This window comes from Antechinus flavipes, chromosome 1 (assembly GCF_016432865.1).
Source record: "Antechinus flavipes isolate AdamAnt ecotype Samford, QLD, Australia chromosome 1, AdamAnt_v2, whole genome shotgun sequence".
NCBI lineage: Eukaryota > Metazoa > Chordata > Mammalia > Dasyuromorphia > Dasyuridae > Antechinus > Antechinus flavipes.
This window is the reverse complement of record NC_067398.1, coordinates 34,366,744-34,388,497: the sequence shown is the minus strand read 5'-3', so window position 1 is coordinate 34,388,497 and position 21,754 is coordinate 34,366,744. Positions and strand designations below refer to the sequence as shown.

General features: G+C 37.6%; 1 protein-coding gene and 1 long non-coding RNA gene across 3 annotated transcripts in view; one reads left to right on the top strand and one right to left on the bottom strand.

Moving 5' to 3' along the window:
- PDZRN3 (PDZ domain containing ring finger 3) overlaps positions 1–21,754 on the top strand; it is a 275,996-nt gene that overhangs the window by 76,924 nt on the left and 177,318 nt on the right. The window lies entirely within an intron of this gene.
- LOC127551309 (uncharacterized) lies at positions 2,246–17,618 on the bottom strand. The gene is made up of 6 exons (XR_007951054.1): positions 13,107–17,618; positions 11,328–11,620; positions 10,932–11,003; positions 9,799–9,911; positions 6,929–7,184; positions 2,246–3,689 (listed from the first exon to the last, which is right to left on the bottom strand). It is a non-coding gene; the product is annotated as an uncharacterized LOC127551309 (long non-coding RNA).

Sequence of the window (21,754 nt, the reverse complement as noted above, 5' to 3'; positions counted from 1 at the left end):
AAAAGAGAGAGGCAAAGAGAGAAAAAAAGAGAGATAAAAGCACATAGACATAGAGAGACAGAGATAGAGAAAGAGGGAGAACAGAGAGGAGGAAGAGGGAAAAAGAGAAAGAGAAATTTTGGCTGAAATCCTTTCTCTGTCACTTACTTCCCATATGACCTTGGGAAAGGGTTAAACTTTAAAATCCCTTTCCCCTCTGAATCTATAATCCTAAGGATTTCCAAAGTACTTTTATGTTTTTAATTGACAAATTACCTGCAAACATAAAGCAAACACTGTTAAGCACCTATTGATATCTAAAAACAAAGAAAATTAACTTTGAAAAAAGTTGAATACTTTTTCATAGAAATAATCATAAATCTGATTTTTATTTAGTGTTTTAAAGTTTGCAAAGTATTTTTACATTCATGGTCTTGATTTCCATTTCACAGATGACTAAATTGAGGTTTAGAGAGTTTATTGCCATAGAATTAGTAAGTTTCAGCAAGGTTTGAATCTAAGTCTTCCTAACTCCAGATATAACACTTTTTTCTGAACTCTATTATCTCTAATATTTTTATAGATATCTTCCCCAGTTAATTAGAACTTTTTTAGTGTATAGTACTAGAGAAGAATAAGGTAATTAGGAGAGTAAGATGAAACAACATCTGCTACTTGAGGGATGCTACTTGACATGACTTCAGTGTTGTGAGGTAGAAGAAGGAACGTGAGGACAGAGAAATTAGTTCTTAATTTGATTAATAACTGTTATAGCTATTAATATTATTTGATTACTAGAATAAACACTATGAGTTTTGCCTTTTTTGTATCCCTGACACTTAGCATTGTGCTTGGCACATAGCAAACACTTTTTTTAAATGCTCCTTGACTGACTTCTGAGAATAGTCAGCAATAGCTTATTTTTATTTGCCTAATTGTAGTGAATGATCATTCTAACCACAGGACTCAAAATTAAAAACTGGATCTTGCCAATGATTGGGGGGGGGGGGCGGGGAGAGGTAAGAAATGTGGTGGCTTCAGTAATATCCCTGGAAAAAAAAAGTAGCTGTGGATGGTTGGTACATCTTCCTAAGAGAAAGCATGATTCTAGTCTTTAATCCAAAATAATAAATTGGCCATAAATTCCTAATTGCCTTTGAGAAGAAGAAACAGGCACATTTAATTTACCAGTACCTCCCACCCTCCGGCAAATTATCTTCATTGTCTAGTGATTAAACAGGCGACAGACAGTCAGGCTTTCTGGGCTCTGTTCCCTTCTCTGTCAGGCCAAGAGTCTCACCCTCACTAGTGGATCTGGGGAATGGATTGTCTTCTTGTCTCTCTTGGTCTCATGAGACTTATGAGACCATGAATTATGAAAAACCTCAAGACATTGAATAGAAGTCAATATGAATATGTTTGTTATAGTCTAACACATATGTGGATAGTAATTTAGAACTTGAAAATATTTTATTTTCCTTTAAAAATTGTTATATTATAGCATATATGTTATGTAATAAAACAGATCTTTTTCATTTCTGTTTTTCCCTTCTAGTAGTTCAGAGTCCTCTACAAAGTTTGACAATGTCATTATTTCCCTGAAAGTAGCCATTCTTTTTCACTAATATCCTTAAGGGTCAAGCTAGCTCAGCTGCACCAACTTAATAATAACCTATTCATTCCACTAGATTCCTCACCTCTAGTCCTGTCGCCCATAATGACTCCAAAAATATTAGTAAAGAACCACACTGATGCCAAGAAGTTATGAAAATTGGAGAGTGATACAGAAGCATTTTGTAGGCTGGTGGATGGGGCTGCTTGGCAGGATGCATTGGGATCCAGTTAAGAAATCCATCTAGAGTTGCTCCAAAGTCAGATGTCAACTATAAGGCTTTCTATATTGCAGGCAGATGGAAGTGCCCTGGTAAAGTTGAGCTGATAGAGTGGGAGGGGGAGAGATGGGGAAGGAAGGAAAAAAGGAAGAAAAGGGGAAGAAAAAGGGAAGGAAAAAGAAAGGAAAAACATTTTTTCAAAAGCTTATTACTATATGAAAAGCACTGACTTGAGTGCTAGGGATTCAGATAGCAAAGTGATATACCTTGCCCTTTGAAAATACATTCTAATAAGGAGAGAAAACACATGAGAAGAATTCATTTACCAGGTAGCTGGAAGGTCCCAGGATTCTAGAAGTCATGGAATAGAGTCATATAGCAAAACCTGGTGGTCTTAAAGGTAAAGCTACAATAAAAATGATCAAGCTCAAGAATCATATTTTTATGTTTTATTCACCATATCATCCACCATAGTACCCATTATATTGTTGATAAATCAAGTGGTGAACAGATCTTCAAGATTCTTTAGTTCAGAAATAGGAACAAAATGTTGCCAGATTCCTATAGTTGAGGCTGTGAGTAGCAAATAATCAGACACAGTAATGACCATATGTAGTAACGCCAACTTGATGGGTAAACGTCCATGAAAATTAAAAATTCACCTTAGCTCTCAGCCCTCTCTTGTAAATACTTGTTGATTGATTCAGTTGACTAAGAATGTATATCCTGTGCCAAGTAATGTTGGGCTCAGCAGCTCGATTCCATAGCAATCACATCTTGGTTTATCCAGTATTAGAAACAATTTACCTTATGCTGAGAACCTGTTTTCCAAATACGGTATTTGTGTATCTTACGAAGCTAAACAACATGTTCACTTACTGCATACAGGTTCCTGCTGCATAACCTCTTTTCTCCCAGTGATCCCTAAATCAAAGGTTGGCTCCAGATTTGTACCATTTTTTAGGCAAAATGCCATAGTTTGGAGTTGCTTTTTTCCTCCCCTTCTTGATGAATACTTGTGAATAATTTTTGAAATCATTATTTTCTTTTGAAATCCTCTTTTTAGGAAGCTTTGGATGCAGATTGGCAACTCCTTCTAAGTTTTCCTTCCTAAGAGAATTGCATCAGGCACTACGGGGTTAAAAAATTTGCCCAGGATCCTAAGATCCTACATATTAGAGACAAAGCTTGGATTTTCCTGATTGTAAGCCTTCCTTTCTCTCCTGGATACCATTTGGGCTCTTTAAATAAATCCTTAAAACATCTTGGCCATTTAGTCTATTCCTGTGATAGATATTTCTCTTTTCTAAAATGAGATCCTTTAAGATATCCTTTAAAAGAATATAGCTATTTGTGCTACTCTTCAGTAACCGTTAAGGGAAGAAATAGCAAATTGTTCCCATGATCTGGGTCTAGATCTGGAAGGCTGAGAGGCTGTCTGCTCTAACCCCAGAGACGAAATTAAGACTCCTGGAGGATGGAATGTCTTGCCATCACTAGTGTGATCATTAGAGAGAGGATTTGAACCAACTTTCCCTGACTCCAAAGTCTGTTCTTTTGCCTTCAGTCCCAAATCTTCACAATTATGACTGATTTTAGAAGAGCAGAACAGATGAAAAACTAGAAAGAAAAACTGAATGGAAACTTGATCCATGTGGAGGAGGGATTCTGGCAGAAACCAGAGGATGGGCCCGAGGAGGAGGGAGGACCAGATTTTTTGTTTACAAAGTCAACCCCAGAATGTAGTTAAATATTTATTAGCAAAGACAAGAACCCATGAATTCTGGCAACATCATTCCTTTCAAAATTTCTGCTGGTCATCTTTAAGAATCAGCGAAGACATAACCTCCATTGGAAATCCACATGATTTTTCCTCACCTAGACCAAAAAAAATGCAATAACCCCATATTTTGTTAATTCATGTTTGACTTTCAGACTCTATTTTTTCACCAAAGAAATCAAGTTAAAGTTTTTTAATTTCTGAGTTTGCATGATTTGTAAAATGAACATTTCAGAAATGGGGGCAGCTAGGGTTAGAATGCTGCCATCTGGAATCATGAAAACCTGAGTTCAAATATAGCTTCAAATACTTTCTAGATGTGTGATCCTAAGTCACTTAACACTCTCGATCTCACTTTCCTTATGTGTAAAATGGGGATAATAATGACATCTTCCATCTAGAGTTTTTGTAAGAATAAAAATGATTTTATAGTGTCCAGCTGCCACAATTAGGCTAGATCTTCAGCTCTGAGCTGTTGTGGTTAGCAAAAGACTGAAAGAGACTAGAGTGACTAGATCTCTGAGAAGTGCTTTCAGAAGGTTAAAAGGCATTAACCACGCTTGGTCCATCACTGATCATCAACCTCATGAGATCAACAATGAATAAATACACCAGAGAAAGAATATCAGTGCCTGTGCTCATGGCCACATGGTAACAGAGTAGGAGGAAAAAACAGTGGGTCCCCCTACCTGGAGATTCCCCCATGTTCACCCTGAACATACACTGAATTGGGGAGACCCTCTTTAATGACTTTTTAAAAGAAGCCTCTATGTGGAATGGCAGCTGGTTGGTTCCTCTGGTGCCTTAAGGAATGAGCCCTCACTTATGCCTTAGTTTTCTCACCTTGAAAATGAAGACAGTAGTATTTCCTACTACTAGGGTGGTCGTGAGGAAAGTAATCACAGAAATTTGGAGTTCATAGTAAACTCTGCTGCCATTCAGTCAAACACATCTCTAAAAAAGTGTCTACAACATACTAACAAGCAATCGTCCAGCCATTGGCTGGAGTAAAGGGAAAGCCACTGCTTCTAAAGGAGATGCATTCCACTTTGCAGTCACTTATTGTTGGGAATTATTTATTTACATCATTCCAAGATTTCCCCTAAGTTTACATTTTCTTCTCTTGTGACTTCTTTCCTTGGGGCAAATCAGGACAAGGCTAATCCCTTTTCCTTTTCCAATACTTGGACAACTATCTTGGCACTAAGTGATCTTATCCTGGTCAAATGAAACATCTTCCACTCCTTCAATTGATTCTGACCTACAACATGCTGTGCAAATGTGATCTATTATATGGGACAGACTCCAAAATTAAGATTATTTTCAAGACTTTGCATTTCTGCTTTACTCAATTGCTTGGCAGTGAACTTAATTTCCTGGCAATTTCTGGTGAAAGTGCTGGGGTTCATACTTTCTGTTAGTTTGTATGTATAAGAAAGTGACATTTTAGTCAACTTTGTCTTTATTATAGTTAACCTGATGGTATGTGAAGGAACAATCATTTTCTCAAAAAAAATTTGCTCACTGGAAATATTTCTAGTTAAGAGTTTTTTCTGTTTCTCTCTCCAAGCATTAACTTACAGAAATTTGCTCTGAGTAAATCTGAATTAAAATCCAGCGTCTTACCCCTCAAAAACTAAGTGGTATTGAAATAGCTGGAGAAAAGGGGGACTGTAGCTGTTTGAGAAGCTTCAGAACCCTGGCCTGTCATGTTCAGATTTAAATATTTTTCTTTCTGGGACTCTTATTATAAACATCTTTTTTAAAAAAATAAAAACACAGCACATTGGTTCTGCGGAGCAGAAAAACACAGCAGGGACAGATTCTTCTATTAACTAACGAATGGGTCAGTTTCTGAGTGAGGGCCAAGAGCTGATCTTTTCTCATCTTGCTCAATGTCAGCATTTTTACTTTTATTTCTTAGGTTTTACCCTCAGTATTCTTACTTTTTGTAAGAGGATTAGTCTTCAGAATGAGATCTGTAGATCCCTCTCAGGGAATTTTCTGAGTTCAGTTTCCAATACAGTAACCATCAACAATTATGACCACATATACAAAAGCTCTTTATGGGGTATGGGAGTCCTCAGTGATGTTTAAGAGCATAAAGGGGTCATGAGAGCAAAAAGTTTTAGAACTGCTGCCTTACAGGCTCAGTTCAAATACTGCCACTTATAAGAACTTTCCTAATTCCTCCTCTGGTAGTAATGTATCCCCTTCCTGTATTATTTCTAAATTACTTCTGTATTTTCATTTGTTTATTTGTGTATATGTTGTTTTTCCCCATTTTTAGCTTACTGGACACACACACACACACACACACACACACACACACAAACTGGTAGGGGTAGACTGGACTTAATTTGCCTCTCTCTATGTAGAATTTAAGTTCCTTGAGGGCAGAAGTCTTTAGGTTTAGTTGAATCTCCAGCCTTTAGCATAATACCTGGGACATAGGAGTAGCTTAGCACATGTTTGTTGGATTTGATTGGATTAGAATATTTGTGTACCTAGAACAATGGCAAATTTTATCCTTTATCACCTCTGAATATCACCAATCATTTGCCCTAAAAAAGAATATATTTATTTATTCATTTGTTGTTTTTTTGTGAGCCATTCAGTTTGTTTGTTTTCTCACCCCTGCCCCAATCTGTGAAATGAAGGAGTTGAATATTAGAGCATCTCCCAGTTTGAGGACAGGTCAAAGATTTTATGATTATCATGGAAAAAAACAAACTACCTGCTTGGAAACGGGGCCGGTCTTTCTGCTCTTTCCTTACTTGTTTTACCTTTCTGCCAGTCACGCAGCCGTGGCCTGTTAGCCTTTCTAAATTATGTAAGCAGCAACAATTTTGGCTTCCTCTCCTGGATTTGGTTTAACTTTTCTTCTCTTGGATGAGAATCCCATTTCTAGATTCAGGCATCCTCCGTTCTGACATGTAAAATTAAATAATCTGGTGTTTTAGCTAAAGTTAAAACAGGTGTAGACTGATTGAGTGTACAAATAGCTCACTCTAATGACATTTCTAGCTTCTTTCTTATGCAGACTCACTCCAGGTGTGGGAATTCGTCAAGTTGCCAGCCTTGTGAGACTATGTAGACAAATCCCACATAATTGCTAAGTCACATTGAAACCAAGTGACTTTTTCCAAAGTCATAAAGTTTTCAAGAGTTAAAGGCAGGATTTGAACTCATTTCTTTCTTTACTCCAATCCTCTACTTTATACAGGTTTTTTCCTTCTTGCCTCTCCCTCTTTACCTCTGCCTCTTAAAATTCTTATTTAGGATTGTCCTAATTCGTCCACTTTTTAGTCCATCTCCCTTCCAGCCAAAAATTTACCTTATGTTTATTTTATATTCACTGATCTGGTTTCATATTGTCTCTCCCCAGTAGAAAATGAGCTTCATGAAGACAAGGACATTTTCTTTTTTTCTCTTTGTATTTCCAGGAATCAGTCTGGTGTCTGACATCTAGTGGGTCTTAATAAATGTTTGTGGAATTCAGTTGAATTAAATTCCTCTCTCCATTCTGCTGCTTTGCCTCAACTATGTCCTTGTTCCCTTTCCTCATCCTCAAGCTTTAATAAAATGCATGCCTGGGAAAAGAAAGAAATAGAATGAAACAAGTAGAAAGTCTGTTGTTTGTGAGGCTTTGGATCAGTCTGACATTTGTTTGACTTTTGATTGGAAGATTGGAGTCTCGAGTGAATTAGTTGTAGGTGACCACAAATGAGTGAAAATCTATATCATTAGTCCTCTCGTTGCATGGCAGATTGAGCATATATTATTTTGGAAAATGGTTTGCATTCCCATTAATAGGTTCTTTGGGGCTGTAAAGCTTACATGAGCTCTGTTGTTCTTGTGAATTTTAACAGCATTGGGAATGCCATGTACTTTGTTTTGGCTATATAAAATATCTTAATTAAGACTCACATGATAAGAGAAGAAACAAGGCGTTTAACATACTTGGTTCTTGTCTTATTTGGATTTGAAACCATGTCAGCAACACATCAGTGAGTGGTGAGCCAGGTTAAAAAGGGTGTACAATTAGAGTTGGGCCATCCTCCCTCCATCCCTCCACCCCCATTTAGGATCATCCAATGACTGAAACACATAGTTTCAAACATTTTCACCAGAGCTCAGAAACCATCTTGCCAAACACTTTTCCCCCTCTTCATTCTTAAGCCCCTGTGTATTAAAAAGGAAATGAAATCCATATGTTTCTGATTCATTTACATGGAGCTCATCAAAATGTAGTTTTGTAAGAGCTATTTGGTGTCCAAGAAGCCTTTGGAACCTTTTTATGAGCTTTTTTAAACCTTTTCTTTATTTCTTTTTTTTCCTCTTAGAAGCAGGAAGTCATGGCTTGCCAAGAGTAAATAAAATCAGGCTGTGTACACTGCACTCTGGCTTGGTCCCCCCAAACCCACCATACTGCAGGGGGGTCTCAGTTATCACCGATTTATTTTTTAAGGTATTTCTGACCTTTTTATCAAGCTGTGGAATTAGGCCCTTAATTCCATTAAAATTCCAAATGACAGTGATTTTGGTCTCACTAGCTGGCTTTTCTAGAAACAATTTCCTAACTTCACGCAGTTGTTTTTTCCAATTTGTCATCATTCATTCAGTCCTAGGAGTCTGAAGGAAGACTCGGAAGAGCAACTGACCCCATATACCAACCTTCTGAAATGTTGCAAAGTATGATAATAAGTGATTCACATATATGTTATTCTAAATAAAAATTATGGCTAATCCATGGGCTGTGATAAGGTTTCTCTATCCCTCTCTCTCTCAGAGGTTGCTTCTGGTTGACCTTGAGCAAGATCCTAACCTCTTTGAGCCTCAGTTTCCCTATCTATAAAATGGGAGAATGGAAATAACCATTATTAAGGATTTGCTCCATGCCAGGCACTGTGCTAAGTGCTAGGGATACAGAAATCAACAAAAATCCCATAGTTCTATTTCATAGGGCACTTATATTTTAATGGAGGAATGAGCCAAGGTAGAGTTTTGAAATCCAGAAAGTCAGGGCCAAAAGAAGAATGAATTGGGAATAATGATAATGACAACAGTCATAATTTTTTTGTTGTTGTTGAGGCAATTTGGGTTAACTGACTTGCCCAGGGTCACATAGCTAGGAAGTGTTAAATGTCTGAGTTCAGATTTGAACTCAGGTCCTCCTGACTTCAGGGCTAGTGCTCTGTCCATTGTCTGTTGTCCCTGGTCATGATTTTTTTTTTTTTAAGAAAGTATCTGTCTCCCAGGCAGTTGCAAACCTTAAAATACTATAATTATTTTCATAATTATTTTTATATTTTTATTATTATCATAATCATTGTCATCTTCACAAAACACAGATTTTGTAAATGCAAATGGAATGTGTTAAAAAGATATGCTTAATAATGTAACTAATAACATTTATATCTATTAACTCATTTGTTCCTCCCAACAATCCTCAGAGGCTGATGCCATTATTATCCCCATTTTACAGATGAGGAAACTGAGGCAAACAGGATGAGATGATTTGTTCAAGGTGACACAGTTAGTAAGTGTCTGAGACTGGATTTGAACTCAGATCTTCCTGACTCAAGCTTTGGCACTCTATCCACTGTTCTACTTTGCTGCCCCAGTAGTGAGAGAGGGACCTTCCAAATAGCCATCGATACAAACTTCCCTTTGAGAGCTGTGTAGTTGATACCCAGACTCTGATCTAGTTCATAGTTGTTGAATTTGGTTCAGTCAAAGGAACCTGAAGGAGATTAATTTTTGCATCAGAGGTTCAGGTTAGCACCAGCAGGAGAAAGCTCGGAGATGGCATTAGTCTTTACCTCTACTCTGCCATTTGGTTGGAGAAGGACCATATCAGCTATTTCTCTGTGGTACCCTCCAATAAGGAAGTATGTGAATTCCATTAAAATGTCATTTTGGTTACAGTTTACCTTAATGTCTGCATGATCCCACCTGTTGACGTAATTAGGAATGGCTGATATACATGTCAGTGATCAGGATCTGGTGCTCTGCAATATGTACCCATTACACACGCACAATCTGATTGCTCTCATGGATAGAATTTTCCACAGTTTACTTCTCCAAGAAATATAAATATAAATATATATATATATATATATATACACATATATATGTATATGTATACATGTATTATATATGTTTCTCTCTATATATATACACACATGTCTATAATTAAAATACCTTCTTTTTTGATAGATGCCAAAGACCAATTCAGGCTCTCCTCTTTCTCTTCCTTCAGTATCTTTAGTTCTGACTAAACAACAACTGTTCTGTTCTCAGTGGTTTGTTTGTATCTGATGAAAGAAAAGACAGATGCAGAAAACTATGATTTTTGCAAGGGTTTTAGAGAAATAAACTTAAGGCTTCACTTTCTAGAAAATATTGATGCTTTTAGAGATGATAGAATGTTTTTCACAAATTAGAAAAGGGTTACTTTTATGTCACGAAGTCTAGAAATCAAAGCTAAGAAATAGAATGGCAACATGAAAGAGAAAGAAGTTTGGTCCAAGAGTCAGTAATCCTGGGTTCCAGGATTCTCTGAGACATGGATTGACTTTGTGAGTCTGTGCACATTGGTTAACTTCTCAGCACCCCAGGCAGCTTCCTGAATCCTTTTAGATGGAGAGAACTTGCTTTCTGGGACTCTTCTATACCAGTTCTGGTAAAAGGAAGAGAAGGAGGAGCACTACATGGCAACCACAGCAGTAACTGCCCTAAGATGTGGGACATGATGTGAGATGCTCACTCCCTCATCCAAGACTTAGAGTAGGATGATTTTCTGGAGCCAAATCAGGTGTTCCAGGAAATGGTGGGGCAGCTTGCTGCCTGGTGGGCTACTGCTGGGGTATTAGAGGTGATCTAGGAAGGAAACATGGCTGGCTAGGTGGTGCCCATTGCTGGGCAGCCTGGTACAGGGCAGCTAAATTTTCTCTTTGGAGGTGAGCAAGACAGAGGCTCTAGCCCAAGCCTTCTACAGATCTACTATTGTCTGAATAAAGAAGGAAATAAAAATTCATTGAAAAGGAGGTGATAGAGATCCAGATTGAAGCTCCTACTACAGACACTAACTCCAAGGTGTGAAAGGTGATACTGAAGACAGTGGAGATGGAGACCATCTACAATGGAATCCCTCACCTAAGAGAAGATGCAAGAAGAAGATGTCAAAACTGGGTTACTCATTTACCCTTGCCTGGACTAGGATGCCATGGACTCCCAGACCAAGTTTGTTCAGTGCCCAGATGGGGAAGTTCAAAAGAGAAAGAAGGTTGTGCACATGGTGTCTCTCCATGAGATCGATGTATCAACTCACTCACATGGGGGTTCCTGGCACTCTTCTCAGGTGACATGGGAGGAGATCAAGTCAGAGGTACAGGAGCAGATCAACTCTAAGGCGGTCAAGTGGGGAGAAGACAAAGCAAAGATCATTCCGGGGGTACTGTTCATTAATGACGTCTATATGCTTGACATCAAGAGCTTCTCTTTTTTCAATTGGGCACTGGAGAGCAACATGGGCCCCATACTCATCCTGGTCATCAACTGCAGCATTACCAGAATCCAGGGGAACGGCTACCAGAGTCCCCCCAAGGGATTCCCATTGACCTGCTAGACTAGCTGCTCATCATCTCTACCATTTCTTATGGTGAGGACTCTCTGAATCTACTGTAAAGAGGAGATGTAGAGATGAGTGAAGACTCTTATACAGTACTGACCTGAATTGGGCTGGAGAACCCTCTGCACTACACCATCCAGCTTATCACAGCCAGCAGCCTCGTGGGCTGAAAGTCCAATCCTGAGATGCAGGTAGATGACGTTAAGTGGGTGTCTTCTCTTCTTGGATGAATCTTGGTCTACACAGTACATGAAGGAATACCAGGATGTGTTTTTCTTTAATGAACTAAAAGGTGAGACCATGGACACTTTCTGAGCCTCCTCAATAGATATGCACAAATTCCTTTACATTTTCTCTTCATTGTTTTTACCTGAGTTGTGACATTCTGATTTTCTATAAAATTGTAGGGAAGAAGGAAGGAAGGGAGGGAGGGAAAGAAGGAAGGAAGGGAGGTAGGGAAAGGCGGAAGGAAGGAAGGAAGGAAGGAAGGAAGGAAGGAAGGAAGGAAGGAAGGAAGGAAGGAAGGAAGGAAGGAAGGAAGGAAGGAAGAAGAGGGGAAGAAAAAGAGGGAGGGAGGGGGGAAGGAAGGAAGGAAGGAAGGAAAATTATTTGAAGAACAGAATTTGTATGTATAAAGAACACTGAAGGGGAGACTGCTGGGTAATCTGTGCAGGAGCCAAATGTTTGGTTTGGGGAATCTAAATCTCCATGATCACATCCGAACTTCCTTTTGAAAGATATATTTGCTAACATCCATTTAAAGAAACATTGTATTAGAAAATTTACAGAATTTATAGTCTAATAAGTAGGTGAATGCATTGAGATGAATTCAGTCATCCAGGTGAGATTCCATTATGCCCAATTACAGATATTCAATAATATATTACAGTTCTAGTGGCACAATTCCAAATGCATCAGTCCCTGTCCTAGTCAAAATATTAATCAAAAAGAAGTGAATTTCCCTTTTAACTGCAGAATGAAAATAAATTATTTTAAAATGCAATCCCATCATTTTGTTCATTTTCTTAATGCTATAAAAACTAATCAGTTTGATTCCTTCTGTTGTAAAATCAATTAAATGAAAACTTCATTCTGAAATACCAAAAGAACCCAATTTATTCCCAATCTTCTGAGATCACATATCAATGATTAAATTTTAGTTTTGGAATACTGAAGAGACCAAAAAAATCCTACAGTCAAAATCCCTTCATTTTTTTTAAAAGATCAGGTATTTCCCTTGGGACTTTAAAAGTTTAAAGTTGTTTAGAAATTGGGAGCCTTTGTGGCTTTTCCTATTAATACCAAATTCAGTAATAACACATTTTTTTCTTTGGTAAAAGACCATTTATGTCAACCCAGATTGTATTTACGTATTTTTGAGTTCTCATAAATGTTGTTGTCCAGTCATTTCAGTCACATCTAAACCTTCATTTGGGAATTTTCATGGCAAAGATCCTGGAATGGCTTGCCATTTCATTTTCCAGTACATATATTTTGTTAGACAGCAAGTGGTTAAAGAACTTGCCCAGAGTCATACAGTTAGGAAGTGCCTGAGAATGAATTTGAACTGAAGTCTTCCTGACTCCAGACCCAGTGCTCTCTCTGCTGAGCCATTGACTGCATCTTCTCATAAATATACAAAAGACCAAAAAACCTAAAATATTTCATCTTTTTTCTCAACAAAATCATGTCTTTCTTGGCATTTATCAAAAGACTACAAGCCAAAAGACCATATAGCTCAAGAAATAAATTTAAGATACGATAAGAATAAAATATCTTTTCATTTCCTTATAAGAGCCCATCCTTGTTCAATTCAGGTTAAATAGGTCCCATCCTTATCTTCCATGAATTTAATATTCAAATCTTGTTACTTGTATACCCTTTTCCATTTCTTAGTGCAGTTGTTATTGTATAAAGTCCATTAAACCTCCAAGTGTTCCCGGGATATCCATGGTTCTATTCCTCTCTCCCTCTTTGGTTGCTCTGAGGTGCACTGCCTCCTGACATGCTTAGTTATTGAAATAGGATCTCCACACCATCCCTCTGCTTGGGACTTTGTTTGTCTTGGCACACCACCGACTTAGATACTTTCAAATAGAAAGCTAGTCAGAGCCCTTGTGGCCCATTTCTGGATGTCCTCTTCTTTCTCTCCTTGAAACAGCTCATGGGTAAAATCCTGATATTATCTGTTAAGGTATTTTCCATTTGTGCAGGTGAAATATAACTCTGAAAAGTTGTGTTTGGAGTGTGCCAGAGTGTTTGCTCTGTGTGGAGAAGGAAACCACCCTCCTTTGAGATGGCGTTAGAAACCCATAGCACAGACTCCATTTTTGGAAGTAACATGAATCCCCCGTAGTTCACACAGTGCATATTTTAATGGCATTTAAACATATCCAGATGTAATTAATGTTTGGGTTTGATTTTTTTTCCCCAGAATAATCTTAGACAAAGTGGTTAGAGAACCAACCCCTTTTTCTTATGCCCATGTGAAAGCTCTGTTCACATGTTATTTATGAACAGTCTGAGAAGCAGTTGCTGGAGATCTCCTGCTATATCTTGTTACTTCAATTGCAGAACTCTATTGCTGATGGTCTCAAATGCAAAGAACTGTCATAACAGAAATAGAAAAATCAGGACATCTAGTAGCTCTGCCAAGTACAAAGTGAAGTGCTTTGTAACAACAAGATGGAAATGTGTCAGGCAGAGTTTGCAAACAGATGAGGGAGAGAGAGAAGAGAGAAGAAGGGAAAAAGGGAGAGAATTGTGAGAGTTACTTTTTCTCGGGTGCTTTTTTAGAGCATTTATTTTAAGCAGATTGAAAAATTACTTTTAAGTGGGAACTGGATGAAATGTGGGTTTATTCTGTGCATTGATGTCAGAACCTTGGAGGAGTAAGAGAATTCTACTTTCACATATACTGTAAACCTTAGGAGAGTAATTAATTTTTCTAAGTGCAATGTTTTATTTTTTAATAAGAAATAAAGTTGAAAAAAGTGGATTTTTTTACCCTGTTGTTCTGTCCCTACTCCCCCCCCCCCCTTTCATAAGTCAGTTATTATTTCTAGCACTGGACATGGGTGAGGAAGACCAGACTTTAAATTTTGCTTCTAACACTCAGTTGCTGAATGAACCTGGACAAATTATCTAATGTCTGCGGGCCACAGTTTCCTCATTTATAAATTCCTCAGTGATCTCTAAGGTGGCCTTTGATAAATTTAAGGCACTGTATGCTAGTTATTTTGAATATAGTCTGTACCAAACAAATATGCTGACAACCATAACTGGTCTCATGGAAAGAGCTCCTATGTGAACCTCATCTTACTGAAGAGTGAGCTGGGAGAGGCTGTTCAAGGCACATTGTGGTCTTGAGTCTCCTCATCTCTAAAAAAAAAAAAAAAAATTCTCAATAGAGAATCTGGCTCTAACAATCCTTTCTTCTCTGCTCACTTCATCACCTCCAAAATCTGATATTCAGGATCATTCTACCAAGATGGCTGCCCTGCCCCCAAAGAATTCTTGAAACTTGGGGGACTTATTCATTTGGGCATCCCTAGACTAGATGGTTTTTCTTTGAAAAGAATCTGAGAATTTCTTCCTAGAATTTTTTGTAATTTTGAGTCTTTGGATATCCATCAACAAATTATTTGTGAAGCACTACCACTATATAAAGTGCTGTGCTTGACATTGAAAGGTTAGAAAAGAGACAGGTCCCTCTAGGGGCAGTCTAGGTTAGAGGAAAAGACATAGGTATACCCTTGAGCAGGTAACCAATTCCAGAAGCTAGTAAATTATAAAGGCCAATGGAGTGTCATAAATAAAGGGTCTGTATGGTACAAGATGATGGAGACCAAACATTGGATTCAGATGATTTTATTTTTGTATTTATTTTATAGCCTAAGTCTTCCTATCTTTCCTGGGCTAGGAGTGTTACAACCACTCAGTCCCAGTGTTGAACAGTATAGTATCAACTCCATTTTTCTGTCTGAAGCCAGTCACCCCACTTTAGGCAGTGTCTTACCCCCGCAGTTCCTGAGGATTTGCTGTATCAGACTTAATGAGTACATCTGATTGACAGTGTCTCAACTCTGAACTCCTGAATTCTAGCTATCCATCAACCTCATCCTTCCCTAGAAGCAGAGATTACAGGTGTCTGTCTACTACCTTACTCAACTTGATTCCTCTAACTTTTGTTTCTAATAATGTTAAAAACAACATTTCTAATATTCTCTAATATCATGGTCCTTAAATCATTTTATGGTCTTTTAAATGGTCTTTAATATCATGCTGTTTAAATTTCATGTAGATCACGTATACAAAGGAGCCAGCATGATTGCTGTTAGGTTCAGTATTAAATAGTCTGGCCATGAAAAAAAGAGAAGGGGGAGCCCTCAATATGATGTAATTATCTAGAAACAAAATGAAAATCATTGGTATATTATTATGCAATAAGAAATGAGGAAATGGACTATTTTAGTAGAAACTGGAATAGACCTATAGACTGCTGCAGAGGGAAATGAGCCGAACAAGACTTTCTACACTTTATACAATGAAATAACTTTTAAAAGAACATTTGAAAAGCCATTAGATCTCTCATCAGTGCTGTGCATAGCACGAATCAGGAGGACCACAGTAAAGCCAGAGATGTCATGATGTACTTTGAATACCCACTAAGGTCTGTACAGCTTGGACATGACCAGTGTGGGATTTTTGTGCTTTTGCTAATTATATTTGCATTAAGAATTTTTCTTTTCTTATGTTGTTCATAGGGTAAAGAGAAAAAATAAGTGCTTAGTTGGAAAAATAAAATTTAATTAAAAAAAACAAAATGAGATGACCATTTTCTATGATGTTTAAAAAATCCCTCTCTCTTGGAATTATGAAACATTTCATGTTACTCAGGAAAGCTGCTGTACTCTGGATCTGTTTGCCAAGTCTTAGAGTTTTCTCTTACCTACATGACTGTGGAATATTAAAGCCAGATGAGAAATCATGCTTTCAGAAAAAAAAAAGTAGGGGGAGAGGAATAACGAATGGATATAGTGGTTTGGTTACAAAACTGTGAGTGCTTTGTATTCACATCGCTCTTCCCAGGTCAAAGGAAGAAGTAGGAGACTAATCCAAATGGATGGTAGATTCAAGAAAAAACCACGAAAAGAAAGAACACAATATAAAAATATATCCTTGTTAATGTAGAATGTATAATGCCTACTGTGCTCTATCATTTGAAAGATCCTCCTCTCGTACCAATGAGTACGTCATATAAACATGTGCCAGGAGAAGCCTTTGACATTCTAGCTAAACTTGTTCTGCAGGTTCAAAGAATATTGCTTTTCTGGACTCTTGTTTTGATTCCCCCAAACCCTACAGTGCCAACAAGGAAAAAAAAAGTCAGACCACATTATACTTGGATTGTGCCCAGTATGTGTTCGTGCAATGAAAGATAATTAAAAGCCTCTGCTCCTCATTCAGAAACAATTAAGAAATGTCTCCTGTGACCACTGCGAAATGGAGGCACGACTCCAGAAAGGGTATGGAATAGCAATGTCAAATGGAAAATTAAATGTGAAAATAGAGAGCAGGTTAGTGTTGCTACTTGAAGCTCAGGCAAGGGATTGTCATCCAGAGTCATCGTAGCCAGGTACCCAGATGAACACTTTGTCCCGGTGGATTCCACCATGGTTAACAAATTATATGAAAGTACGCTATTTGGTAATAACAGCACTGGTGAGATTCCCTGATTAACGGGTGACTTAGTCACTGACATAAAATGTTACAGCTAAGAGGAAGGTCCTCTGCTATTGAAAACAAAAAACTGGTCTTAGATGTCATCAATGGGACATCCCTTCTAGGTCTTTTTTGTTCCAAAACATTCGGTGGTAAATGGGAAAGTTCAGTTAATCATATAAATTCTCAGTCTGTGTGATACAATGTAATTCTAGCCTCTCTTTCCATATACAGGGTATCACCTTACATTAAACAGCATCTATAATGTTACTAAGTTATTAAATACCTACTGTGTGTCAATCAGATATTGTACTAAACACCAAGGATATAAAAAAGACAAGATAATCTCTGTTTTCCTGGAGCATATAGACCACATACAAATGACTGTACACAAACATTCAAATAACTATATACAAATAAGATATAGGCAGATTAAATGAGAGATAAACAGGAAAATTACTCACATTAAAGGGGATTGAGAAAGGCTTCTTGCAGAAGGTAGCATTTAACTGGAAATTGAAGGTAGGCAGGAGAAAACAGTACAATATGGCAGTCCCAAATCTGAGCTCATGTTGCCTCCTGTTGAGTTTATTGTTCACTAAAATTGGCCCATTTTTTTCAGATAAACTGCTTGCTTGGTGTGCTTCTGACAAGAAGCTTTGGGAAAGAAAATCCCTATTGTAATTGTTGAGAGGTAGTTCCTTAGGGTCATAAAATATTCATGATTTCCAACGTTAGCAGTCAGGTGAACAGTGGATGGATCATGAAACTTGGAGTTAGTTAAGACAAATCCTACCTCAGACAGATACTAGTTGTATAAATGGTTCTGGTCAAAACGCTTAATCTCTGTGTGCTTCAGTTTCCTCATCTACAAAATGTGGGTAATAATGGCATCTTATTAAGTCATTTCCCAACTCTTTGTGAATGTATTTGAGATTTTCTTAGCAAAAATACCAGAGTAGTTTGCCATATGGCAAACTGAGATACATAGGATTAAGTGACTTGTCCAAGGTAATAAAGTTAAAAAGTGTCAGAGGCTATTTTATAACTCAGGAAGAAGAATCTTCCTGACTCCAGCTCAGGTGCACCATGTAGCTGCCCCATAATGGCACCTACTTCCCAAAATTCTGAGGATCATGTAAATTAACATGTAAAAAACACTTCGCAAACTTTAAAGTACTAATTAAATGTTAGCTATGATTATTATGTTACAGAGTTAAATAAAAAATAAAAATCACCTAGTGATCAGTGTCTGTCAATCACTGGAGTTAATACGTGAGGATCTCTTCTGATGTCATTCTGAAGATGTTTTCTAAAGAGATCCTTTGGAGAAGATCATTGTTATATTCCTGCAGGAGCTCCCCCCTTCTTTTCCTTCCTTGACAATGTAGGAATAGAAAGCTTTATATGTGGATAGCTTTTTTAAAACCAGATAGAAAAGTTTGTTCCTTTTGCCTACAGACCTGAAATGTTTAGGATTTCCTGGAATGGACAGCTGAGGAACATGTGTCACATTCTAGACATGGGACTTTCCATGGTGCTTCCAAATTACAGATATTGGTTAAAGAAATCTTTGTCTCTTAAAAATAGGTTCCCAGTGCCCGGGATTAGAAGCAGCTGGAAATCTTCCAGAAGAGTCAGAAACTTTGGATGCTTTTGTGAATGTTTTCTCTGTGGGTACAACAGATGCTCCTAGAATTTCACGTAGCCATCATGCATAAAGAACAGAAGCATAAGAAATCATATTTATGGAGTCCTCTACTTAAATCTGCTTCTATTGTATTTGAGATTCACAAATGAGTAGTTGTATTGACCTTTGAGGGGTTTGGCCTATAGGAGCCTTATTGATTTTGGAGGATAATGTTTAATTTTTTTAATAAATCTATGATCTGCTCAATGTAGATACAGATATAGCTCACAAGTCCATATCATCTCATCTTGGATTGGATTTTCTCTCTTTTCTTCTCATCTTATGTTTCTTTCAGTAAATCTTCTATAAAAGATCTTTGGTCCAATGCACCAGGAGTCATTTTGAGATTTTTATAATGTTTTATGAATATTATTTCAATATTTAGGGTATCTATTGTATAACTTTCATTCTTTTTTTAAAAAATGCAGCTCATTTAGAAACCCCAGCTTATTGTCCATCTAAAATAACCACTTTAGAACATTTTCATAGTCTCATTTTCCTTCTCCTTTCCTCTCTTCCTTCCTTTATCTCTCTCCTCTTTCTCTCTCTTCTTCCTTTGTATCTCTTCCTCCCCTTCTTCTCCCTTCCCTTCTCCCATTCCCTCATTTTTTCACTCTCCCTCTTCCTTTTTTCTCTCTTTCTTCTTCTCCTTCTCCATCCATCTCTTTTCTTACCCCTCTCCTTCTCATAGTGAATTAAGCATTCAGTTCTCGGAAATAATTTCATCCATTTTGTTTTTACTTTGAATGATTAATCTTATCTTTCCAAATGATTATGGATTTCATTTAGAAAGCTTTGTAGAACTCAGGGTATTACTGTAGTTCATGTTATTTTTTTGTGAATAGGAAAAATGGAATTATTTTTTCTAACTATATTTGGATTTGGTCCAGATCTTTCTCCACGTCACTGGAGGATGCCTTTTTGGACCATTCATTTCCCTGGAGGTTAATGCTCAGCAGGTCTCCTGAGGGGTCACTTCCACATCCATGACAGCATCTTATCGAGGCATAACATATCTGAAAAACTGGATGGACACTTGGGTTCTACAGCCTTTCTTATGTGCAAATGATAGCTGAAATTCATGGTCTTTAGCTACAAGAGAATGATGTCTACCATTTTTTCTTTAGATATTTATTACTAATAATCTTGATTTAATAAAAGTTTTTGACATGAGGATATGTGCACTTGGTGCCTGGTAGTTGTATAGGAGGCAGACATATGCCAGGATCTGTCATAAATGGGTTACCATGGAATGGGATGAGGAGAAACAAATATTTATATTTATGACATCAAGCAAAATTGCGGCCAAAGCCAGGAAATTGCAGTAACATTTCTGGCAGGCTTCTTTGGTCATGTTAGCATTAAAAAACCACTCCGGCTCTTTTACTTCAATTACATATTCTTTAAGAGTCTTAAATGTCTACAGAGCATTGGCAGGTTTTTATTTCTGGGTAGTATTTCCTTTGACATTGATATCATGGAATACGTAACGATTGAAAAACACTCATGTTTTGTCATTGTTCGTTCTCCTATCCCTGGTGAGCTAGCCAAAATGAATGTACTCCAGGGCATGGCTGACATCTCCTTTTCTTGTTTGTACCATGCATAGAGTGTGTAGAGGCTTAATAAGTTTTATTTCATAATCATCTCAAAGACATACTTTGTATATATAGCCTAGGATGGACTTAAAACCAGAGTTTAGGCGACAGTTTCGGAAACGCACAATAAGCATGTGATTACCCTAATTATAGATTCAGTGTGGAACGGCTCTTGGTTTCATACTAAAATCTCTCTCTAGGGTTTGAACTCTAGCAGTCGAAGAAAAACATTTTTTCCGAAGACTTACCCAAAAGAAAAAGAGCCAATTTGTTGTGTTTCTAGTGATTTGTTCAAGGATTTTTGTTTTGAAATCTCGGCTTCAATTCTGTGGGATCTATGCCCTTTATGAAATAGATTCACAGCACTAATTTTGGTAAAGAAATTTCACAAACTCCTCAGGTCTCTACTATAAAACCAGAAAGATGTGTTCCTCTAGCTACTGTACACAAAGGAATTAATGAGCAAGACCCACTAAGTACTATTAACTATTCCATTTGCTACCACCAAGAGGTTTGCTTTACCGTTACAATGCTTATGATTCTTTGTAGTCCATTTTCTCTTTTTGGCCCTAAGTTTTCTGATAGAACACAGGAACAGAGGAGTTCACATCTCTCACTCATATTCCTTTCTCTCCTAACCTCAGAGCAGTTCTTACCATGCTTGAACTATTGTCATTTGCCCTTGGTCTATTGACCTTTTAACAGGCCTCCTAGCCCACTTCAGTCCTATCCATTCCATTACTAAAGTGATTTTGTTAAAATGGAGGTCCAGATCCTACTCAGTAAACTCTAGGGATTCCCACTTACCTTCAGGGACAGATAGAAAGTCTTCTTTGCAATTGAAACTATTTCTTTCCAATCTTCTTACACTTCAATCGCTTATGTTCTGTGATCCACTGCTATTAACAGTGCTGTCTCTCTCTCTCATTCTCGCGCTTGTGCTTTCTCTCTGTCTTGCTCTCTCTCTCGCTCTCTCTCGCTCTCTGTCTCTCTGTCTCTCTGTCTCTCTCTTTCTCTCTGTCTCTGTCTCTTGTCTTTTTCTGTCTCTCTCCTTTCTTTCTCCCTTCTCTCTCTCTGTATATTGGAAATCTTCAATTGAAGGCTATATGGATACTCTTTGGATTTGAAGTGGAGAGCATGTTCTTTCCACCTCCAGCTGAACTCCTTGGCCACAGAGTGGAATAGGACACTCTGGAATATGCTGAGATCTGTCACTAGCTGCCCTGGATTCTCATTGAGTTTTTAATCTGCCTTTTGAGTGGAGGATTTTAGGCCATACAGAAAAATTAAAATGCATCCCATTGAAATCCCAATGCTAGTTTTTAGCATTATTTCACCTCTTCCTTTTTAAAGAAGCGTTTTAGAAGAATGAGTGAGAACAGGCAAAAATTTGATCTCACTTACCTCACTTGGAAATATCTGGCATCTGTGAGTGTTTCAAACAACTAAACAAAAACAGGAAGACTATAAGGCATGCATAATTGCTCAGATTGTCCCAGAGAATAAACTACCTTC